Genomic DNA, 22,045 nt, shown 5'->3' with positions numbered 1-22,045 from the left:
TCCTCTAGTGATGTACCTATTGGTTTCAGTCCAGAGAAGCTTTATTCTTTAGTTTAAAAATAAGGCACCTTTTTTTCTCTTTGATAGGTATCCAAAGCAGTTTAGCCAATATATCTGTTAGCTAAAGAGGCCTCTGCCCTTCCCACTACAAGTTGATATGCTACTTGGAAAAGCTCCTTGGTAGAAGAAAACAAGCACTTCTGTTGGCACAAAACTAACTGGGTAAAGAACATTTTTACAGCTGCGTTGGCCAGAGTCTGGCTTCACGTAGCCCTGGGTTTAGCAGCCAGGGCACCCCTGCAGCCTGGCGCTGGGTCTCCCTGCGGGAAGGCATTTGCCAGCACTGTCGAGCAGCCTGGGGCTGCAGTGGTGTGACTCTCTGACCATCACAGCTCTGCCCCTGCAACCCCATGGTAGATGCAGTTCTACTGATTAGATGGGGCTTTTGTTAATTAGGCACATTTCACTCAGCACACAGTCTTACTGTGCTTGCCCAAAATGCATCTTTGCTACTGGTTGCACTCACTCTCAGAGGACAATGTCTTCCTGTCTCAGACCAACACTGTCAGCATGGCTAGCACCTTAGCAAGACTGAAGAACACAATTAGGAAGAGACAGATGCTCACTAACAGGTATAAATTATTCAGGAATGAAATGCTCAAGTAATATTAACCTAAAGGTATCATCATCCATTTTTCTCCCATGAATGAAATTGCCTAGTTAGTATTCAAGTGTTACTACCCAAATAAAACTGATTGATGTTAACTGAGCAGACTCTGAGAAAATTTTATCAGGATGCCCAAATTCTGCTCCTTCTTGCTTAATCAATCATCTCTCTGCTGAGCTGTGTAGCATTTTGCTACAAAATTCTTAGCAGAGAAACTGGGCTGTGGCAAAATGAATAAAACATTTGCTGCAGTGCTAGAGTAATGACCCTTAAGTGCCTTAGAAAAATGAGCTGCATGGACTCCTTCCTTTTACAGAGAGACTGGGTCATACCTCGGGAAGTAACTACTAATAAGGTAATAAGGATGATGTTTAAGGATGGGGATAAAGCAGAGTATGTTCCATTTACTTGAGGTGTCAGGCCAGTCCCTGCACAAATACCCATCCATGGGATCCTGAGGTATGAGTGTGTTCTCATATCCTAACCTCTTTCCTATTGCAGACAGTTTTTACACTGGCATTAATCACCTTCATCTCTTCTCTTGCTGTTTTCATGGAGCTTATTGTGTTACCATAAAGGCATTGATCAGATGGTGGCTAGCAGGACACAGCTATTTACTTTGAAGCAGTGGGAGGGTTGCAGGGCAGAAAAGCATGGTGAAAATCTGCATTGGCTGGCAATTACAATACCTGAACAATTCATAAGTCTCCTTGAACAGGTCCCTAAGGGCAAAGAATAGTAGCTTAGGTTTCCTTACAGAAATGTCATTTTTATCTGTGGCATAAAGTAGGAAAGGAAGAGAAAACCCTATGTATTAAGCATGCTTAAAAATAAGCTTATTCAATGATAATTACAGAGAAATGTAAGACCAGTAACTGAATGGTGGAGGATTATTTACTGTCAGTTCAAATTAGTTTAAATCCATCTAAAGCATACTTGAAGTTAAAATGAGGCATTTCTTCAGATTTCTTTTTTTGAAAGTAGAAAGGGAGAAAGAAGAGAGCCACTAAAAGGGGGGGGGGGGGAGGGGTGGGATATTTCATTAGATAATATAATTGGTAGACAGCTGCTGAAAACAAAATGCTCCTTTAAGAAAGCAGTGATTTAAAAACTAGTGTGAGGTCATGTAACCTCGTTATTCTCTTTACATCTTCCGTTAGGTCAAAATACCAATACCTATTGCAGTAGCTTTCATCTCAGGCAGCATATGCCAGTGCTTCACTTTCAACTCTGGCTTTTTTATTCTTTGGAAGGATTACAATCTGCAACACCACTGCTTCGTTTTCATTACGTTGCTGTTCTATCTTTTAGGGGAAATCAGTTTCACATTGTGCTATTCTTATGCTCCGTAACAAGGTTTAGAAAGAAAAAGAAAAGAGGAATCCTTTTAAATTAAGAGGTCCCAGTTTGATAGCACTTCCTAAATCCAAAAAAAAAAAAAAAAAAGAAAAAAAAAAAAAAGAAAAGAAAGCCTTATTATCTGAATAGGTTGCTTGAAAAGGACATGCAGCAGTGGAACATTCAAATCCCAACTGTCTAAGCTGAAGTCATTGATGTGTATTATCTGCAGGCTGCTATCATTAATAAGGCAGCTTTAAAAGGACACTTCTTAAAGCCTGGACAATTTCTTTGGGCTAAAACTCTGAGGATGCCCTATCTATCCTTTAGCTGAAAAGAGAAATCCTCTTGTGTATGAACACATATAAAAAAGTTGTCTCCTTTTGCTGGACTTTCACAAAGACTTTTGCAGAGTTTCTTTGCTTGCCTCATAATTCCCTTTCTATACAAGGCTAAGACAAGACCATTTCTAAGCATTAACACAGAATAATAAAGTCCTCCAACTGATTAGTGGCATGAAAACTGCTGCAAAGGCTTCCTTATAAGTCTTCCTTAGATATGTTACTGCTTTCCTCTGCCTCCTTAGGAAGAAGGTTTTATGTGAAAGTTTAATGTATTTTGTCTGATGATTTAATAGGAGATAATATAGGTGTAATGACCTACAAACTACAAATATCTTTGTTTTATTTGAAGTAAGATTGTCTGTGTTTTCTCCCCTCCTGCCTTTTTTTAGGGAGGGGGGGAGTTAGGACTTTTCACTCAGAACCCCAGAATGGAATCTGATTTGATAAATCATTCAGATGAGCTGATTCAATTCCAATAAAATAACAGTATTTTGCTTTTGCTCTCATTTGAATGTGCTTACAGCTATTGGGAAAGCAAAATTCCTCTTTGCTGTAGTGCTCATGTTTGATACAACAAACTGCAAATGATATAATATGAAGCAAAAGAGGACTTAAACAAAATGGTGGTTGATACAAAGACTATTTTTAGTTTATGCTTTCTCAGTTAAGTGTTGGACAAAAGCATGCAATAATTTTTATAATGTTTTTGAGATCTGACTATTTGCCATTGTCAGATGTCTATTTGATTGTAACTCTACTGGTGTCTGACTGGGAAAGTGATATGGTTTCATAGGAACAGTTATCTCTTAAAGAGGAAACTCTACCACAAACTTCTGGTGAAACTCTTACTCAGTCCATAATATAACCTGAAATTCCAAAGATTATGCAACAAAAATAAAGCACTTCCTTCATTAAAAATGGATCTAATCAAGGGAACAGGGAAGCAATGCCTCTGCCCTGCAATGGAATCTGATATCTTTTAAAATATACATCTCACATTACTGCAATTTTAAAATATCTATAATACTCTATTTTCCTAACATGTTTAGAAATAAATTGCTTCCAGACTTATGATGCTGTATGTTATTTTCAGTGCACCGTGAATATTAACCATTGCAAATCAGTTAAAAAAATAGATGTTGATAATATAATGGAACTATCATCTGTAGTGATAACATTCATTAGGCCAACAAAACTCAAAGTGGGAAGCACTGAATATAGCAAAGCTCTAGGAAACACACTAGAAGACAAAATTAAGCTCCTGGGAATGGTCTAGAATGACCTCTCACTGTGTTCAGTCTCTGACTCTGAAACTAGGTATTAGGCAGATGCTGGTCACAGGCTGCAGCAGAACTTCATTGCTGCTTAGAGCTCTGCAACAGGAGGACAGGGAACGTATGAAGCAGTTTGGGCAAAAGGAGGAACACCCTCCAGACCTAGATCCCCAAATTAAACAAAATTTCCTTACATTTATTTGCTTCCAATTTCTTTGCATATTCTCACTTCTATCACTGTGTAGATGGTATACAGAAGCTCTGTTCAGAAAGACCAACTTTGTAAGAATCTCACCTAAAAAGGGTGTCCCATCAGTCCATGACTATGATTCCATTCATGAGTTTCATCCTGGTTTTACATTGCCATGAGATTTAATTGTTTCAGCTGTGGTTGGGTTAAGATGTGAGATGAATTTCTGCACCTGGTCATTCAGTGACAGCTTTCCTTTTGGACTTCAGAAAGCCTACATGTTATTCTACTATTTTAAAATACAGTGAATGAAGCCACTCTCTGAATTTTGCTGGGAGAAAATGGACTGTGAGCACCCAGCATGGTGGGTTTACCAGCATAAATCAAAGGTAAATACACCTGAGCTTGAGAAATTACATCTATATAAAAACCAACAAGGACTTAGATCAGAATGAATAAATAAACACATCAGGGAGTGATTGTAGGTACTTGTGCTCTGCCTCACACATTCACACACTGAAAAAGCATGTGGGCTGCAAAAAAAAGATCTGCCTCTCCTTGCACACAGAGAGCTCCACATAGCACTTCAGGCCTCAGCAATGAGTAACTGATTTCCAACAATTCTTCAAAGACTAACATTACTGAAATTATCGTTTAAGGAAAGAACATATAAGAAGCTTGTTTTGATATATTTTTGGCAATAGACCACTTCAGTCAACACTATCATGTCCTGTCTAGCCATGTCAAAACCACGTATGACAGGTCCTGACATAACTGATGCACTTTTACATCAGGAATGTTTTAAAAAAAGCCGTTCTGTGAAAAGCAGCTTCTTAATAAATGTTACTTGCAATTAAAGAAAAAAAAGAGAGAGAAAAGAATCTTGATAATATGTTTTATTCTAATTTGTCACACTGCCTTTCATTAACACTTTCCAAATGTACAGTGAAGCATTTGTCAGACCTGTACATGCAAAGGGTGTCCCAAGAACATTTTCTCTGTGATAAACTGTCAAATACTAGAGACGTCCTACTTGTCTAATCTGGGCTCACCTTCACAGTAAAGTTGTTCTGTTCCTTTCTCCAAGGATTAAGACATTATGATTCGGATGCTTGCTAGGTGACCAGTACCATTCAGAAAAATAAATTATTTTAAAAATCTGTAAGTATAGGGGGAAAGAAAGGACATTAAGTTTTTATTAAAACAGATAACAGGATTGCTATTGTTAGAGCAATTTCCTATTGCCTGCTGAGCACAGTAATGAGGATTCAGGACTCTGTAAATTATACACTGTCAGAAAAAACCTCTGAATGCACAGCAAGAGTGACATAGCAGCTTCATTTTCTTGCAGAACTTAATCTTATGAAACATTTATTTAAGAAACACCAAGCAATTACAAACATGTGTATGTGCATGTGTGTGGGCATGGTTTTTGAGAAGCCTCACTTCTTAGAGTTCAATATACACTATTGCAAGTATCCCGAGAATTAAAAGAAAATGTATTTGAAAATAATAAGTTAGAACCACATATTAGTCTATCCTCCAAAGAGAGATTTGTGCTTAAAATAGTAAAGGCCATAAGTTCTGAGGTTAACTATATGTGCAGAATATAAGAAACAGTAATAGACACTGCTTGTCTCATTTAGTATGCTCAGTTTCTGCTTGTAGAGGAAGAGTTGACCAGGATGATTGTAAACTGCCTATATAATTGAAAAGAACTGCTGTAGGATTCACTTTATAGTGCCAGCAAGATCAGAGCTGGCAGAAGGCATTTGTCCATCAAAAATCATCCTAGACCTGATTCTTTGTCCCTTCTGCATATTTTCACTGACTTTCATAGAGTTCACTGACTTTCATAGAGTTCTCTCTGAGTCACTCTCACCTGAAAGGAGAACAAGACCCCCTGTTTTGTGATGTTCACATGATGTTTGCCACTTCCTCATGGCCAGCTATATTTTAGCATTGAGTCCAGAAGTCATACTGTCCACATCTCTTCAATGCCTGGCAGGTTGTCCCCTTCAAAACAAGTCTGAAACATCTATTCAGACTAACTCCACTTCGTCCTAAAAATGGAGAAAGTGGAATTTAAATACCAAAACAATCATAATTGTCTTCAATATCTTTCCCAATTGCTAACTACCAGTGTTATATTTCAAGAATAATTCTCTTTCCTGTTGTATTTACACTAGACACTTTTCATACTATGCTGTTCCTACAGCTGTTCCCGCCCTTCATCCTTCTGATAAGCATTAGGCAGGAAAAAAAACAGGGTAAGTGCTGCCCTTCTTTTCAACCTCTACTGATTAGAGATAAGACCATGCATTTGGAAAGATTTAAAACATCAAGTTTATTGACATTGCGGACAGGAGAGGAAAGGTTGTGTCACTGCTAGACCAAACTTATCAAAGCTTATTCCTCACAGCAGCTGATAGTTTAGGGTCCACATAAATAGTGTGCATACTTTCTTTAGTGCAGCCTGGCATGGACCCAGTGTAGATGCCTTGTTACTATACTATGAGATCAGGAATACAGGAGATGTTATGCAACATACAGTTATACAAGTGACAGGAGAAAAGCAGAGATATCCTGTCTGGGTGTAATCTAGCTGCAGCAAAAAGAGCTGAGCATAAGTGATCTGTCCAGCCAAAGACACCTTTCACTAAAGCCTTAACCTTCACACAGAGGGAAGAGTGGAGCTGAAGTCTAAATAACAAATGGCCCAGAGTGCTTACCCTAAGCAGCAGAAATATTATGTTGCCCTATACTAAATATAGCCCTGGCCCATACTTTCTTGCCATTTCTGTCTTTTTCCTAGGGACAAGTTTGTAATTTTTATAATTTCACTCACTCTTACTGGCATTTTTCTATTCCCTTTCATGGGACTGCATACAAAGGCTATGTGGGTTACACTTGGCTAGAAGAAGAAACACCCTTGTTCTCAGTCATGTACCCAGACATTTTTTTTTTTCATTCCATTCATTCCCTTGTGGCTTTTCCTCTTTAGTTACGTCTAGTTCTCAGTTCTTCACCACACTTTTCCCTATTAGTCTTACATACTGACACACAAACACCAACAAAAATGCGTATTATATTGTGAGATCTGGTTTCTACAAACCATCAAGAGCTGATGGCACCACCCAAGATTCCCCTTTTCAGCTTGCAGGGTTAGCTGATTTGGCTTTGTGGAGGAGTGTAACAGACCACAAGCAAAGTAGATCAGCTTTTAAGGTTTTATTTAAAATTCAGAGCACTCAGGGACTGTGACAGAGCCATGCATGCAGAATGAGACAAAGCAGTAAGCATGAAGAATGTAAAATATATTAGTCTTCATTTAAAACCAGTGAAGTTGCTATTCCTCTTTCATATACTTGATTGGTAATTTTGTGTGCATTAGTTTCAGAAAGTAATGTTTTGTATGAATAGATTTTGCCAATAAAATGTCACACTGACTAAGATGAGGACAGTAAAGTATCTCTTGCTACTGTTTTCACATAAAATAGCAATAGTTTCAATATTATGTAATTACAGAGACTGAGAGAAATAGAGTATAATGAATGTTAATATGCTTTGTGCCATAATGCTTAGAGGTATTAAACCCTTTATTTGTTTCATTGTACTGCAAATGTTCTCATACAGGGTAACACTTTCCAGTCCCTAAAGAGTAGGAAGGTGTAGAATGGTAGGAACACACAAGGATCAGCTGGGATCACAAAACCTAACATATTTTCATGTAAGCTATTAAGAATGAGGGCACTTTGAAGAAACAGCAAATATTCAAATAGTTTTCTGTATGCAGTTGGTTGATTTGCTACTGTTAACATTAACATTAAGTTGTAAGGATAAAACAAGAGTATTGGTGGCTGCTGGCTTTTAGACTGTGGTTATTATTATCACTGTCAAGCAACGTCTTGCCAGAATATGATAGATATACCTTTGAGTATTGGCATTTAAAGTACAGTGCCGCTGTCATTTATAAGCTGTATTTTTTAGGGAAATTAAGCAGTCATGGAAAATTTTCAAAACCCAGTAAAAAGAGCAGTGCTCAGGGTTCATCACTCTCACGCAGAATGTGAGAATGGTGTTCCTCTAGTCCAATTCATATTGTCTAAGAGACATAATAACATCATTTTCGAATGAAGCTATGTATGACCTTGGTATCTCCCTGGGCTCTGTGAAGAAATCCCGTAACTTGTTTCCAATAATGAGTACATCTTTTTACAGTCACTGGTAGAAAAGTACAGTGTTCCATGATGGTACCTGAGGAGAACCTTACTAGACAGTTCAGTCTGCAGAAGCAAGCCATAATGAATGCTCTCTAGATGTGTCAAGGGGAGCTTCACAAAAGGAGTCTGCATTTTGCACAGACATAAGTGCAGTTTTGGGGTTTTGGGTTTTTTTAAAGAGCAGAGCTTTGTTGTTTCGAGCTTGGACAATGATTTCCCTTTGATTCCTTTTCTGTAGCACAGTGAGAACTGGGGATACACTCCCATTACTTCCATTCCACTGGTGCTTTACGCTTACAACCCCGGTTCAGTAACTGACCCAAGTATGTTCACAGATTCATTCAAGACACATAGTTAAGTTTCATCTATGCCTAGGTGCACAACTCTTGGTTCAAAACTTAGACAGTGCTTTGAGATCCTGCAGGTAGAGAGGCAATAAATACCATGATAATAAACCTTGTTCTACAGCTGTCCTGTAGGGACAGTTAATATTAATCTGCAGCGTGATATCTATTGAGGATAGTTTGGGAGGATGTGAAAAGACAATATATTTACCTTTTAAAAAATTAATTAAAAATTATAATAGTTTTTGTTAAGCAGATTCATTTGCAGGCCTACACAAGGAAAGGCTTTAGAAAAAGTGAAATCAGTTTGAAATTAAGGCTGAAGCTGAAAGACTACAAAGCAAGTGGTGGCAATTTGAATAGATGATTTCCTCTCTCAGGCCATAGAAGCAGTGAACTGAAATTCATTCACCAGAAGGCAGTAGGAATTTCACATAAAGTGTAGAAAATGGTATTTCCAAAGATTCTGACACACAACTAGTCCTTCAAAAAGTCGCGATCTATCAGTTTAGCTCTTTAGCTTTTCAGCAGTTTCCGTTTGATCTTAGGCCACTGACTTTGGACAGCAGCTTCAATCACAGCTCGCAGGCAAGTGACTTGGTGCCAAGAACAACTTTGTTTGGCAGCGGGAGCTGACACATATGCTTTAGTTTTTCTGCAGTACTGCATGTGTCTTCCAAAAACTGTGGTTGGAGACTGTAATAAAGATCTAACTGTTACAGCGTATTAGTGAGGAAATATACGGTCCCTGACTTCAGGTCTGGAAAAAGATCTAAGATTGGAGTTTTGGTTTTTATTCAGAGGCCTTTTTAGGGAGTGTATTTCACTCAGCTTTTTGCAAGCTTTATTTGAAATGTTTGGGTATCAATATTTATTAGAACTGAATGACAGTTTTTAGATAACATTTTTTTTTTGAAATTCTGGGCAAAACAGAGAAGGGAGAGGAGGGAGGGCAGAATCCCAGCCGTCCTAAGGCAGCCCACCACCTGGTGGTTAGGGCACTTATGAACGACATGGGACAAGCCTCTGGTTGTGAACTGCTTTAGGCCACTCACATAACTTTTCACGAACATTTTAGGAAAATTTTACTTTGCTTCCCTTGCATGCTCAAGGAAAACGTACTTAGACATACCCAGATATTCTCCCAGAATTCTTGTCTTTCAGCCAGTCTAATATCCTCTCCCAGCTCTGCAAAAGCATCAGTACATACTGGTCCATTGTAGGCATCATCATTTAATAGCATATTAATTTAAGAAAGAGAATAATTAATACAAATAATTAATTGAACTTCATATCACTTGTTGAGTACCTAACAAAAACTGACCTGAAAATATTATCTCTGTACCTGTTTAACTATCTAGGGCCTTATGACAGAGCCTCAGTCATTAATTTGTGGAACGGTTGCTTGTTTAACACCTTAAAAATTATTTCATATTTATTTTATTTTATTTTATTTATATTTTATAGCTGTAATTTTGTGATGAATTTATACCTCTTGTTGGAACTGGATGCTTACTATTGCCATTATTTAGGCAAGGACAGAAATCAAATCCAGTCTTTCAATATATCTTACAATTTTTATAGACTATTGATTTGCTACTTGTCTTATAAAATAATAGTGAATTTGTGAGGTTGATGAAATCCCTTCTGCTTTACCCTACAAAATGTTTTGAAGAGTAAAATTTAGGTTTTATGGCAAAAGAGAACCAAAGCAAAGGAAAATCTGAGCAAGGTAGTTAAACAGATTCCATCTGACCTACCTGATGGGACCCTTATTTCTATTATGGAATGAAACTTTGAACAGAAAATTTAAAGATTGAATCTTTGAGTGAAAATATCCACACAAACTGTACATGAGAAGAAAATGCAAAAAGTACACAGTTTCTAATAACCCCACCCAAAGCATCGCAAGATCTTCTATATCTTGGTAGCTCAAATATGTATTTCATAGTATCTTTGTCATAGCAATAGCTTTCTCTAAATAATGTTAGTTACTAGACAAGGAGAAGAGCAATTTCATTTCACTGATAATGAAGCAATCTTCAGCAAGATTTCAAAACATCCTAAGTGGTTAATGACATTTCTTGTGATCCATCTGCTGGCCATCCTTCCCCTTGGGACAAAAAGGGAATCTTTTTTATTAAATGTAAATCAGTATTTAGATGAATACTAACCAGATGAAGAGGAAAACAGCCTTCAGGCTTAGGGACTGTAAGTGTGCTCAATCATAGCATAAAAACAATATTTTCTTTTTACACAGACAACCTTTGTGCATGTCTAGCCGTGCTATTACCTCAATCTCCAACTAAGGAGAAACCAGATACTGGTTTATCTAAATAATTATATATTTATCCATACACACATGCACACACACAAGTATACATATATTTACAATCTGGATGTGCACACATATCATGTATCTCCTATCTTACCTTTTTTTTTAATCCCCTGGACACCACTGACAAGGAGAAATGTACTGTGGCCTTAAAAGAAAAAGAAACAGGAAGGATATAACAGCATGAGCAGATACTTTAAGGAGAGAAAACAATTACTACTCTCCCTGGAGGCTGCTGTGGGAAGGCTGGCATATGCCAGCTCTGGCCCAAACACAGCCAAGGGATCTGGGAGTGCCAGATGCGTCTGTGGCGTATGATGATTTTTTGAGAGAGCTGCTTTACTCTGTGCCTGGCTCCACTCCACAGCAGCTCTGACAGTCCCATGGCCACCTTGTTTTCCTCTCCCTTTTTCTCCTTTTTATCAGATATTTCCTCTCCAAGCTAAAGTTATTGTAAAAATCCCACCAAAAATACTCATAACAAGCTAATAACTAAACTATATCTTACACTTTAAAATGTAGGTTTGGGTCTAAATCATCAGTCTTTTTCTGTGGGCACTTCCAACACCATTTTCTACCAATTTTTGGAGATTAAAAGGAGTAAAAGCTGTGTATCTAAACTTCTACTTCAGTTTAAATCACTTAAAATCACAACCATTAAAACTGGACCCACTGTCAGAGAATACTATGCTGTACTTGCCATGTTTAAAAAAACAAATTACTTGAGAAGTCAGTAAAATTTGCCATAAGGCTATTATTTCAGAGTAGTAAAAATCACACCAATATGCTTGATGCGCTTGGGCTATCCAGACAATCCTGCCAGTCTCAAAACCTATTCTTACTGTTGTCTTTCCTAGCAGGATAGGGAGATTTGGGGAAATGGCAATAGACTGGTCTTAGTCATCATTGTCATTATCTCTCAGCACATCTCAGATTCTTCCCTTACCATAGCACTCGATATATCCAAATGAATCTATTGCATATACAGTGTTCATGTTGCACATAAGTCAGTAAATAAACAACAAGAAAATGAATCCTTTCCTGAAATTATTGAACTTACTGAGGATAGACAGAACAGCAGTGCAGAACTGCACAGCAGGTCCAGTGCTTCATGGTATGTGCATCTTGGTATCTGGGATTAAGCATGTCACTAGTCAAATCTATTACCTCCAGGAAATATCAGCATAGGGGAAAGGCTGTGGTATGGCACCTTCCCTCCAGGATGGAAGCTCATCAAATATCTAACATCATAAAATATATTTGGAAGCTGTTGACCATAAAGAGTATAGAGCTTTCCTTCTGTAAACAAATTAATGCTTATTTGTTTTAGAAACCAGCATTTCCTGGACTAGTAAGAATAGCATTTTTGGCTTGACCTGGTCTGGAGGTTTTTGGCCTGTACAACAAGCCTTAAAAGTCCTTCCATGTTCCTGTTCATTTGAAGCCAGCATCAAACGTCTCAAGATTTTCTCATAAACTTCTCAATCCTCAAATGACCTTCTGTACACTCCCAAACATATTTTCGTCAGCACCTGGATGAGCACCATCTTGTGGTCTTTAAATAAATCCCATCAAATATATAGTGTTTCCTTGTAAGAACATAATATTGGCTGAAAACAAGCTGTCCAAACCACCATGGTCTAATACGCTTCCTTATCTTTGTGGGGTCTTATCCTTAGCAATAGTTCTGGCAATACAGTAGTTCCCTTTTGATCAGAGGCAGGTAAGGTCTTCTATGATACTTTTCTTCTGAACTGACAAATCTGGAATTGAGTACTCTAAAGCTCTATGATCAAGTAACCCTGAGGATTTGCACATAACCATCAAATCCCTCCCCAGTTTGTTTTCAATTTGCAAACCACAGCTTTGTAGCTGAAAAAATAATCTCTTTATTCATGTGTGTTTCACAGGCCCCTTTTGGCAGTGTTAATAAATGGCTTATGGTTGGTTTCAGCTATCAGTAAAATAGCCATGCATTAAAGGAGGGACAAAAAAAAGAAATAAAACTTCTTACACCAGTGAAATAAGACAAGTCCTCCCTCCTATGAATTTACTGTATTAATATTTTGTTAGCACTGAGGCCAGATACTCCTGTCTAGTTCTGAGAAATAAGCAAGAGTGCCTGTATTAGGAGGAACTCATTATGTTGGCTTTTCTCATTACAGTTCTAGTTACACAAGTAGGCTTGTTTGTAAAAGCAAAATCTTCCCCTCTCTCTTTTCATGTTTTCATTCCTCTGCTTAATATTCCCTGTCCTGAGCCTTTCACTCTCGCATCTTGTTTCGGTTCCTCCCTCTCCCCTCTAAAATGCATCTATTTGGTCTTTCAAATGTGAGGTTGAGGCTTTCTCCTGAGATATGCCTTCACTGTTGATAATCTGGGCTAAAACCCATGCTAAGGTCAATGATTTTAGGGTGGTGAGGAAGGCAGTTCTCACCATGTTGCCTCTGTGAAGAATGAGATCAGGATTCCTTGGATTACCCTGTCATAGCAACAGGGTAAAACTTGAAAGGTTTGGGTTCAAACTGCTTGATTCCTCTGTACTTATAGTTTTGTTGGAGATTTTCCCATCTTCAGTACAGCAACACAGGTATTTCCCCAGTTACATGGGAAGTGCCTAGGCATGACTCTGCAGAACAGTGACCACAAATTCAGAGCTTATTACACAAAGCCTGGATGCTGTTCAGCTATTACTTTAAAAATGTGGTCTATCTCCTGTCACTTGGGTTAGGTAGGATATAGAGCACTAATAAACTGTTAAGCTGCACTCGTGAAGCTCTTTGTAAAAGTACCCAGCATAAAGAGGATAAAACGGAAGAGTCAATAATTTTAAATCCTCAGCACATTTTGGTAACATTTGCCTTGATTTCTCAGTCATTAACTGGAAAAATCCTATATTACTGCTCCTTCTTCTACCTGCAACACATTTATTTTTGTACACCTGTCATGGTTTCAGCTGGGATAGAGTTAATTTTCTTCACTCTAGCTGGTATAGTGCTGTGCTTTGAAATTAGCAGGGAAAAAAAATCCTGTTGAGATAACACACAGATGTTTAGGCTGTTGCTGGGTAGCGCTTATACTAGTCAAGGACATGTCCAGCCTCCCATGCTCTGCGGGGTGCACAAGAAGCTGGGAGGGGAGGGGGCACAGCTAAGAGAGCGGATTCAAACTGACCAAAGGGATATTCCATATCATGTAACGTCATGCCCAGTATGTTACCTGGGAGGGGCTGGCCGGGGGAAGGAGGCAGCAATCGCGGCTCGGGGACGGGCAGCATCGGTCAGCGGGTGGTGAGCGGCTGTATCGTTCGTGTATTCTGCGTTTTTTTTCCTGTTTTCCCTTTCCTTCCTTTTCCCTTTTATTATATTAACATTATTGTCATTATTATCATAATCATTTATCATCATCATTTTATTGTAATCATTAAACTGTGCTTATCTCAACGCACAAGTTCTTTTGCTCGTCCGATTCTCTTCCCCATCCCACAGGGGTGGGGGGGGGTGAGCGAGCGGCTGCGTGGTGTTCAGTTGCCAGCTGAGGCTGAACCACGACAGTCTATTTTTTGGCGCCCAACGTCGGGCTCGAAGGGTTTGAGATAATAACAGTTGCTGGTCACAGCATTGATTCATCTGCTCGCAGTATTAGTTTGTCCAGTCTTTACCATGCTGATTGTAAAGTACATGTTAAAACTTGCTGTTGGTTTTGTCAGTTTGCTGTGCTCTGCAGTGATTAGAGATATTTTGCCTAGGAGAGTTGTTATTAAAACAATGGCCTTGACTGTTATCGGTTATTTAGGTTTTGCATGGAAGCCGTTACTGTACTACAGCTACCACCTCATGGAGGCAATTAGCAATTATACCTCCTCCTCTGAGGAGTTTTTTATGGAGGAAATACAGAATGGCACCTTAGCTACCATCTTATGTAATGCCTCCTCCTTCATTACAACAACTTTTCAGTATCTTGAACATCCTTGTGTAGTTAAGATACATCTGTTGATATTGCTTTGGCAGGTGGTATCAGATCTGTCTAAGGTTAGTAAGCAAGTTAAGAATATAATCCAGAGATCGGTCCCAAGGCTCGATAGCTATGCGTGGCAGGGTATGTGGGAAAGTATGGGCAAATGCCTAAGACGGTGGGCACCCCCCGTGGTGTGGGACTTCACCCCTGAACAAGTGCAGAATCCTGAAAAATTAGTAGAACATTTGGAGGAAGTACGTTGTCACCCTGGCAATTCCAGAGAGATACAAATCACTGCCATGTGCTGGGGTCTGGCTTATGCCTGTCGAGCCCTATTTAACACTATTCAGTACCCCCAAGGGAAAGAGAAGGGAGCTACTCCAACCCCCGTGACAAGCACTGCGGCCACTCAAACCCCCACGATAGACTCTGCAGCTACTCCAACCGCAGCGACAAGCACTGTGGCCACCCAACCCCCTACGACAGATACTGCAGCTACTCCAACCCCAGTGACAAGCAGTGTGGCCACCCAACCCGTCGCGACAGATACTGCAGCTACTCCAACCCCAGTGACAAGCACTGCAGCCACCCAAACCGCCACGACAGATACTGCAGCTGCTCCAACCCTGGTGACGAGCACGGCGGCCACTCAAACCCCCACGACAGGCACTGCAGCTACTCAAACCCCAGTGCCAAGCGTTGCAGCTAAACCAGAGGACCAACCTGTGCCAGTATCAGTCGCCCCTATACGCAAGAAGAAATCATGGAAGAGAAGGTCAACTCGTTTAGAAAGAGATTTCGAGGAACCAGGGCCATCACGAGAAGAGGAGGAGGAGGAGGAACCATGTGTACAAGAAACGGAAACTACCCGATCTCTATCCTTGAGTGAGTTGCGGGATATACGGAAAGATTTCGGGCGTCATTCAGGTGAGCACGTTATCACCTGGCTGCTCCGATGCTGGGATAATGGGGCCAGTAGTTTGGAATTAGAGGGGAAGGAAGCCAAACAACTGGGATCCCTCTCTAGGGAAGGGGGCATTGATAAAGCAATTGGAAAAGGAACACAAGCCTTCAGCCTCTGGAGGAGGCTCCTGTCCGCGGTGAGAGAGAGGTATCCCTTCAAAGAAGATATTGTATTTCGCCTAGGAAAATGGATGACCATGGAGAAAGGCATTCAGCATCTAAGGGAATTAGCTGTGCTTGAGGTGGTTTATGGTGACCTGGACGATCAACGGTCCTCCAAAGATGCAGATGAAGCTGAGTGCACACGACCCATGTGGCGGAAGTTTGTACGGAGCGCGCCATCTTCGCATGCAAACTCATTGGCAGTGATGTCCTGGAAAGATGACGAGACACCAACGGTGGCTGAGTTGATTGATAGACTCCGGGAATATGAAGCGAATCTCTCTTCCTCGCTCGTCTCTGCTGTTGAGAAACTGTCCTGAGAGTTCCAGCAACTCAAAGAAGATATGTCCTACTCCCCACCAGTACGGACCAGTATCTCAGCCATTAGGAGTAATCGTCCCTTGGCTCAAGAGAAGGGATACGCACGACGGGGCACCCTATGGTTTTACCTGAGTGATCACGGAGAGGACATGAAGAAGTGGGATGGAAAACCTACCTCAGCCTTAGAGGCACGGGTACGTGAGCTGCAAGGGAGAACAATTACTCAGGGGAGTTTCTCCAGGAGAGCTGCTGCTCCAGTTTCCCGTAAGCAATTCTCCAGACAGAGGAGCAGAAGTGCTGAAGTCCTGACTGATCTTAACAGAGACACCCGTGATTCATATTTACCGGAAGTGAGTGATGAATACTATGATCAGGACTAGGGGGGCCCTGCCTCCAGCCAGATGGAGGAAAGGGATAACCGGGTTTACTGGACTGTGTGGATCCGATGGCCTGGCACATCTGACCCACAGGAGTATAAAGCTTTAGTGGACACCGGCGCACAGTGCACCTTAATGCCATCAAACTATATAGGGGCAGAACCCATCAGCATTGCTGGAGTGACAGGGGGATCCCAAAAGCTAACTGTATTGGAGGCCGAAGTGAGCCTAACTGGCAATGAGTGGCAAAAGCACCCTATTGTGACTGGCCCAGAGGCTCCATGTATCCTTGGCATAGACTATCTCAGGAGAGGGTATTTCAAGGACCCAAAAGGTTACAAGTGGGTTTTTGGTGTAGCTGCCTTGGAGACGGCGGAAATTAGACAGCTGTCTACCTTGCCCGGTCTCTCGAAGGACCCTTCTGTTGTGGGGTTGCTGAAGGTCAAAGAACAACAGGTGCCGGTCGCCACCACAACAGTGCACCGGCGGCAATATCGCACCAACAGAGACTCTCTGATCCCCATCCACGGGCTCATTCGTCGACTGGAGAGCCAAGGAGTCATCAGTAAAACCCACTCACCCTTTAACAGTCCCATATGGCCAGTCCGGAAGTCTAATGGAGAGTGGAGACTAACAGTAGACCACCGTGGCCTGAACGAAGTCACTCCACCGTTGAGTGCTGCTGTGCCAGACATGCTAGAACTTCAATATGAACTGGAGTCCAAGGCAGCCAAGTGGTATGCCACAATTGATATCGCTAATGCATTCTTCTCCATCCCTCTGGCAGCAGAGTGCAGGCCACAGTTTGCTTTTACTTGGAGGGGGGTCCAGTACACCTGGAATCGACTGCCCCAGGGGTGGAAACACAGCCCTACCATTTGCCATGGACTGATCCATAATGCTTTGGAACAAGGTGGAGCTCCCGAACACCTACAGTACATTGATGACATCATTGTGTGGGGCAATACAGCAGAAGAATTTTTTGAGAAAGGAAAGGAAATAGTTCAAATCCTCCTGAAAGCTGGTTTCGCCATAAAACACAGTAAAGTTAAGGGACCTGCACGAGAAATCCAGTTCTTGGGAATAAAATGGCAAGATGGTCGTCGTCAGATCCCCATGGATGTGATCAACAAAATAACAGCCATGTCTCCACCAACCAGCAAAAAGGAAACACAAGCTTTCTTGGGCGTTGTGGGTTTTTGGAGAATGCATATTCCACACTACAGTCTGATCATGAGCCCTCTCTATCAAGTGACCCGGAAAAAGAATGATTTCAAATGGGGCCCTGAGCAACGACAAGCCTTTGAACAGATTAAACGAGAAATAGTTCATGCAGTAGCTCTTGGGCCAGTCGGGCAGGACAAGATATAAAAAACGTGCTCTACACCGCAGCCGGGGAGAATGGCCCCACCTGGAGCCTCTGGCAGAAAGCGCATGGGGAGACCCGAGGTCGACCCCTAGGATTTTGGAGTCGGGGATACAGAGGGTCTGAAGCCCGCTATACTCCAACTGAAAAAGAGATATTGGCAGCATATGAAGGGGTCCGAGCTGCTTCAGAAGTGGTTGGTACTGAAGCACAGTTGCTCCTGGCACCCCGACTGCCAGTGCTGGGCTGGATGTTCAAAGGAAACATCCCCTCTACACACCATGCAACTGATGCTACGTGGCGTAAATGGGTTGCACTGATCACCCAGCGGGCTCGAGTAGGAAACCCCAGTCGCCCAGGAATCTTGGAAGTGATTATGGACTGGCCAGAAGGCAAAGACTTTGGATTATCACCGGAGGAGGAGGTGACACGTGCTGAAGAAGCCCCACTGTATAACACACTGCCAGAAAAGGAGAAGCAGTATGCCCTGTTCACTGATGGGTCCTGTCGCCTTGTGGGAAAGCACCGGAGATGGAAGGCTGCTGTATGGAGTCCTAAACGACAAGTAGCAGAAACTGCTGAAGGAGAAGGTGAATCGAGCCAGTTTGCAGAGGTAAAGGCCATCCAGCTGGCCTTAGATGTTGCTGAACGGGAAAAGTGGCCAGTGCTCTATCTCTATACTGACTCCTGGATGGTGGCAAATGCCTTGTGGGGCTGTTTACAGCAGTGGAAGCGGCACAACTGGCAGTGCAGAGGCAAACCCATCTGGGCTGCCACATTGTGGCAAGATATTGCTGCCCGGGTAGAGAACCTGGTTGTAAAGGTACGTCATGTGGATGCTCACGTCCCCAAGAGTCAAGCCACTGAAGAACATCGAAACAACCAGCAGGTAGATGAGGCTGCCAAGATTGAAGTGGCTGAGGTGGATCTGCACTGGCAACATAAGGGTGAACTATTTCTAGCTCGATGGGCCCACGACACCTCAGGCCATCAAGGGAGAGATGCAACATACAGGTGGGCTCGTGATCGAGGGGTGGACTTGACCATGGACGTTGTTGCGCAGGTTATCCACGAATGTGAAACATGTGCTGCAATCAAGCAAGCGAAGCGGGTAAAGCCTCTATGGTATGGGGGTCGATGGCTGAAATATAAATATGGGGAGGCCTGGCAAATTGACTATATCACACTCCCACAGACCTGCCAAGGCAAGCGCCATGTTCTCACCATGGTAGAAGCAACCACTGGCTGGCTGGAAACATATCCTGTCCCCCACGCCACTGACTGGAACACTATCCTGGGTCTTGAGAAACAAGTGCTGTGGCGACATGGCACCCCAGAGAGAACTGAGTCAGACAATGGGACTCATTTCCGAAATAACCTCATAGACAGCTGGGCCAAAGAGCACGGCATTGAGTGGGTGTATCACATCCCCTATCACGCACCAGCCTCTGGGAAAATCGAAAGATACAATGGACTATTAAAGATGACACTGAGAGCAATGAGGGGTGGAACATTTAAACACTAGGATACACATTTAGCAAAAGCCACCTGGTTAGTCAACACAAGGGGATCTGCCAGGCGAGCTGGCCCTGCCCAGTCAGAATCCTTACGTACTGTGGAAGGGGATAGAGTCCCTGTAGTGCACATAAAAAATATGCTGGGCAAGACAGTCTGGGTTATTCCTGCTTCCAGCAGAGGCAAACCCACTCATGGGATTGCGTTTGCTCGAGGACCTGGGTGCCCTTGGTGGGTGATGCGGGAGGATGGAGGAGTCCAGTGTGTACCTCAGGGGGATTTAATTTTGGGTGAAAACAGCCAATGAACTGAATAATATGCTGTCAATTGCTATATGATGTTGTATGTAATCACTACTATGGTTGCATCAATGGAATGTTATCATGGTGGGAATCTCCCAATTAATAATAATAGCGAATGAACCTTCAATGGAACCAGGCAAAGTGCAGCAGTGAGAGAACAAGAACTACCAGTGCAGCAGTGATGGAACAAGGACTGACATGCAACAACCTGACCCCACGCACACCGCCTCTCTGAAGGACCCTTACAAGAGATGAAATCCAAAGTCATGGACTAAATGAACTCAATGGACATTCCACAGGCATTCTACAGGGGTGTTCCATAGACTAGTGGAATGATAAATGAAAATCTGTATAGAGATATATATATACATATTGTTAAAGGATGAGAAGATGGATAGGGATTATTGAATTTGTACTGAATAGTATGGGACCTGAGCATGATGTCAATGATATGGAATAAGGGGTGGATACCCCGTCCTCTTCCCAGGTTCTGTACTTCATTGGTACATCGCAGTGCAACTCTCTCCCTGCCTCATGAGCATGGTTAGTCCTGGCAGTGATTAAATGATCGATGGACTGTATTTGGCACATTTTGCAGAAGAGCTGCAGAACTTCACCACTCCCTTTTTAGCAAGGTCCAAACCCCATAGCAACAGCCTGGCACCACAGACTGCCCCTGTCTCAAGAGACCTAGTGGCCTGAGACTTCTAGTAGCCTTAGACAAGCTGAGTGTGTCAGGGTGCTATAAACAGGGAAGAAAACTTTGCTGTGGTTTAATTAGAACTGCAAAATCTATGGGCAATTATAATGGAAAAGTCTGCATCTGCCATAGCTAGAGAAAAACCTGTTGCTTCTGTTGGCCAAGCAGATGAACTTAAAAACTGAGTTTGTAATGCAATTAATCACGGAAAGGACTCCAATTAAAACTATCCACTTTTTTATCATCTTGTTTGTAAGATGTACTGATGGATGCTACATGGTCATACTTAAAATATGTCTAAGTAAATGTTTGGGGTAATTATTGATATTTTCAAAATAGTCTTAGTTGTTGATAGAGGAAAATACTATCTTTCTCTTAGGGCTGTATAACATTTCCCACAGAAGAAGAAATTCTAATACCCGTTTCCTCATAACAAATGTATTGGACATACAGTATTTAATGTAGCCACAATCTATGTGCTTACTATGTGGTTTATACTTAAAACTGTGAAGTATTATTTATGTACATGGATTAGCCTTTCCAAGAGCACATCCATTAAACTCTGTTCTTATTTTCTGTATGAAGGGATAAGTCTTCAGTACGATTTTTGGGAATCAATGTTCCATTAGTTACACATCTCACCTCCTCTTTCATGTTCAGAGACAGAAGTTTCCAAAAGAAAGCCTACAGTTCAAAGGTTTATGGCCTTTTTTGTTACATAGGTTTTTCTTGTTTGGTGCATTTGAAGATGTTTTCAAGCACCATTTCACCATGATAGGTCAAATACTTTACAGTTTGCTGATGTATTACTATACTTAAAAGACTTTTGTTCTAAGAAAAGCACATACAGGATTTACACAGGCAAGAAGGTTAAAGAGGATTATTTTTAATAAAAACTTGGCAAAAAATTGAATACTTTGGGGGGACTATAAAGAAAGAGAAGTGACTAGACTTATGAAAAAAGTTTATGTCATAAAGAAAGAACCTATCTTATAAGTGGGAACTATGACAGTGAAAAAACTGCAAAAGCCCATAGGAAAATACTGAGATCAAACACAGTAGGGCAACTTTTCATCATAATGCTAATGGTAGGAATTATCTATTCTCTTCCTGTGGTGAAATCTATGTAATTCTTCCTGCACTGAGCACAAGTGCTGTTGAGCATAAACAGAGACGTGTTGAATCACTGTAGATTTCTTCAATTGAAACAGCTCTATACTCAAGGGAGTTAGTAGCAAATCTGTAAATCTTTCTGGCAGTTCTCTGCATTTGGGGAATGACTGAAAGCCTAGCTCCTAGTCAAATCAATGGTAACTTTCTTATTCACTTCAAAGGACCTACGAGCAAAAGTGTTGCTGATAGCTTGGAAAAAATGGGCCAAATAACTACATACTTCAAGGCCTACAACAGGTATTTTTTTTAAAATTAGTCATATTTCACAGTAAGTAAGGAAAGAACAGATGAGATCTTTAAAACAAAACAAATAATGGTTAAACAACACCCTGTATCTTTCCAACAGTACAAAAACAATGCAAATGCTACAAAGTAGTAAAAACAATGGAGGCCTTAAAACATTCATCCAGCTATTGTGCATTATAGATTTAGGTACTTGCGTCTTTGCACTGTGTAGCTTTTGGCCAAAGAAATGGGTGAGAAGAGAAGAAGGG

General features: G+C 41.3%; 1 long non-coding RNA gene across 1 annotated transcript in view; it reads right to left on the bottom strand.

Moving 5' to 3' along the window:
• Positions 1 to 9,606, bottom strand: part of LOC142050058 (uncharacterized) — a 68,666-nt gene extending 59,060 nt beyond the window's left edge. The window contains exons 1-2 of the long non-coding RNA XR_012657905.1: positions 9,513 to 9,606; positions 5,696 to 5,876 (exon numbers count right to left, since the gene is read on the bottom strand). This is a non-coding gene — a long non-coding RNA (uncharacterized LOC142050058). The remainder of the gene's footprint in view (positions 1 to 5,695; positions 5,877 to 9,512) is intronic.
• Positions 9,607 to 22,045: the final 12,439 nt, after the last annotated feature.

The sequence above is a fragment of the Phalacrocorax aristotelis genome, chromosome Z (genome assembly GCF_949628215.1).
Source record: "Phalacrocorax aristotelis chromosome Z, bGulAri2.1, whole genome shotgun sequence".
In the NCBI taxonomy this organism is placed as follows: Eukaryota; Metazoa; Chordata; class Aves; order Suliformes; family Phalacrocoracidae; genus Phalacrocorax; species Phalacrocorax aristotelis.
Note: the sequence above shows the minus strand (reverse complement) of the source record. Positions and strands in the feature narration are given on the sequence as shown.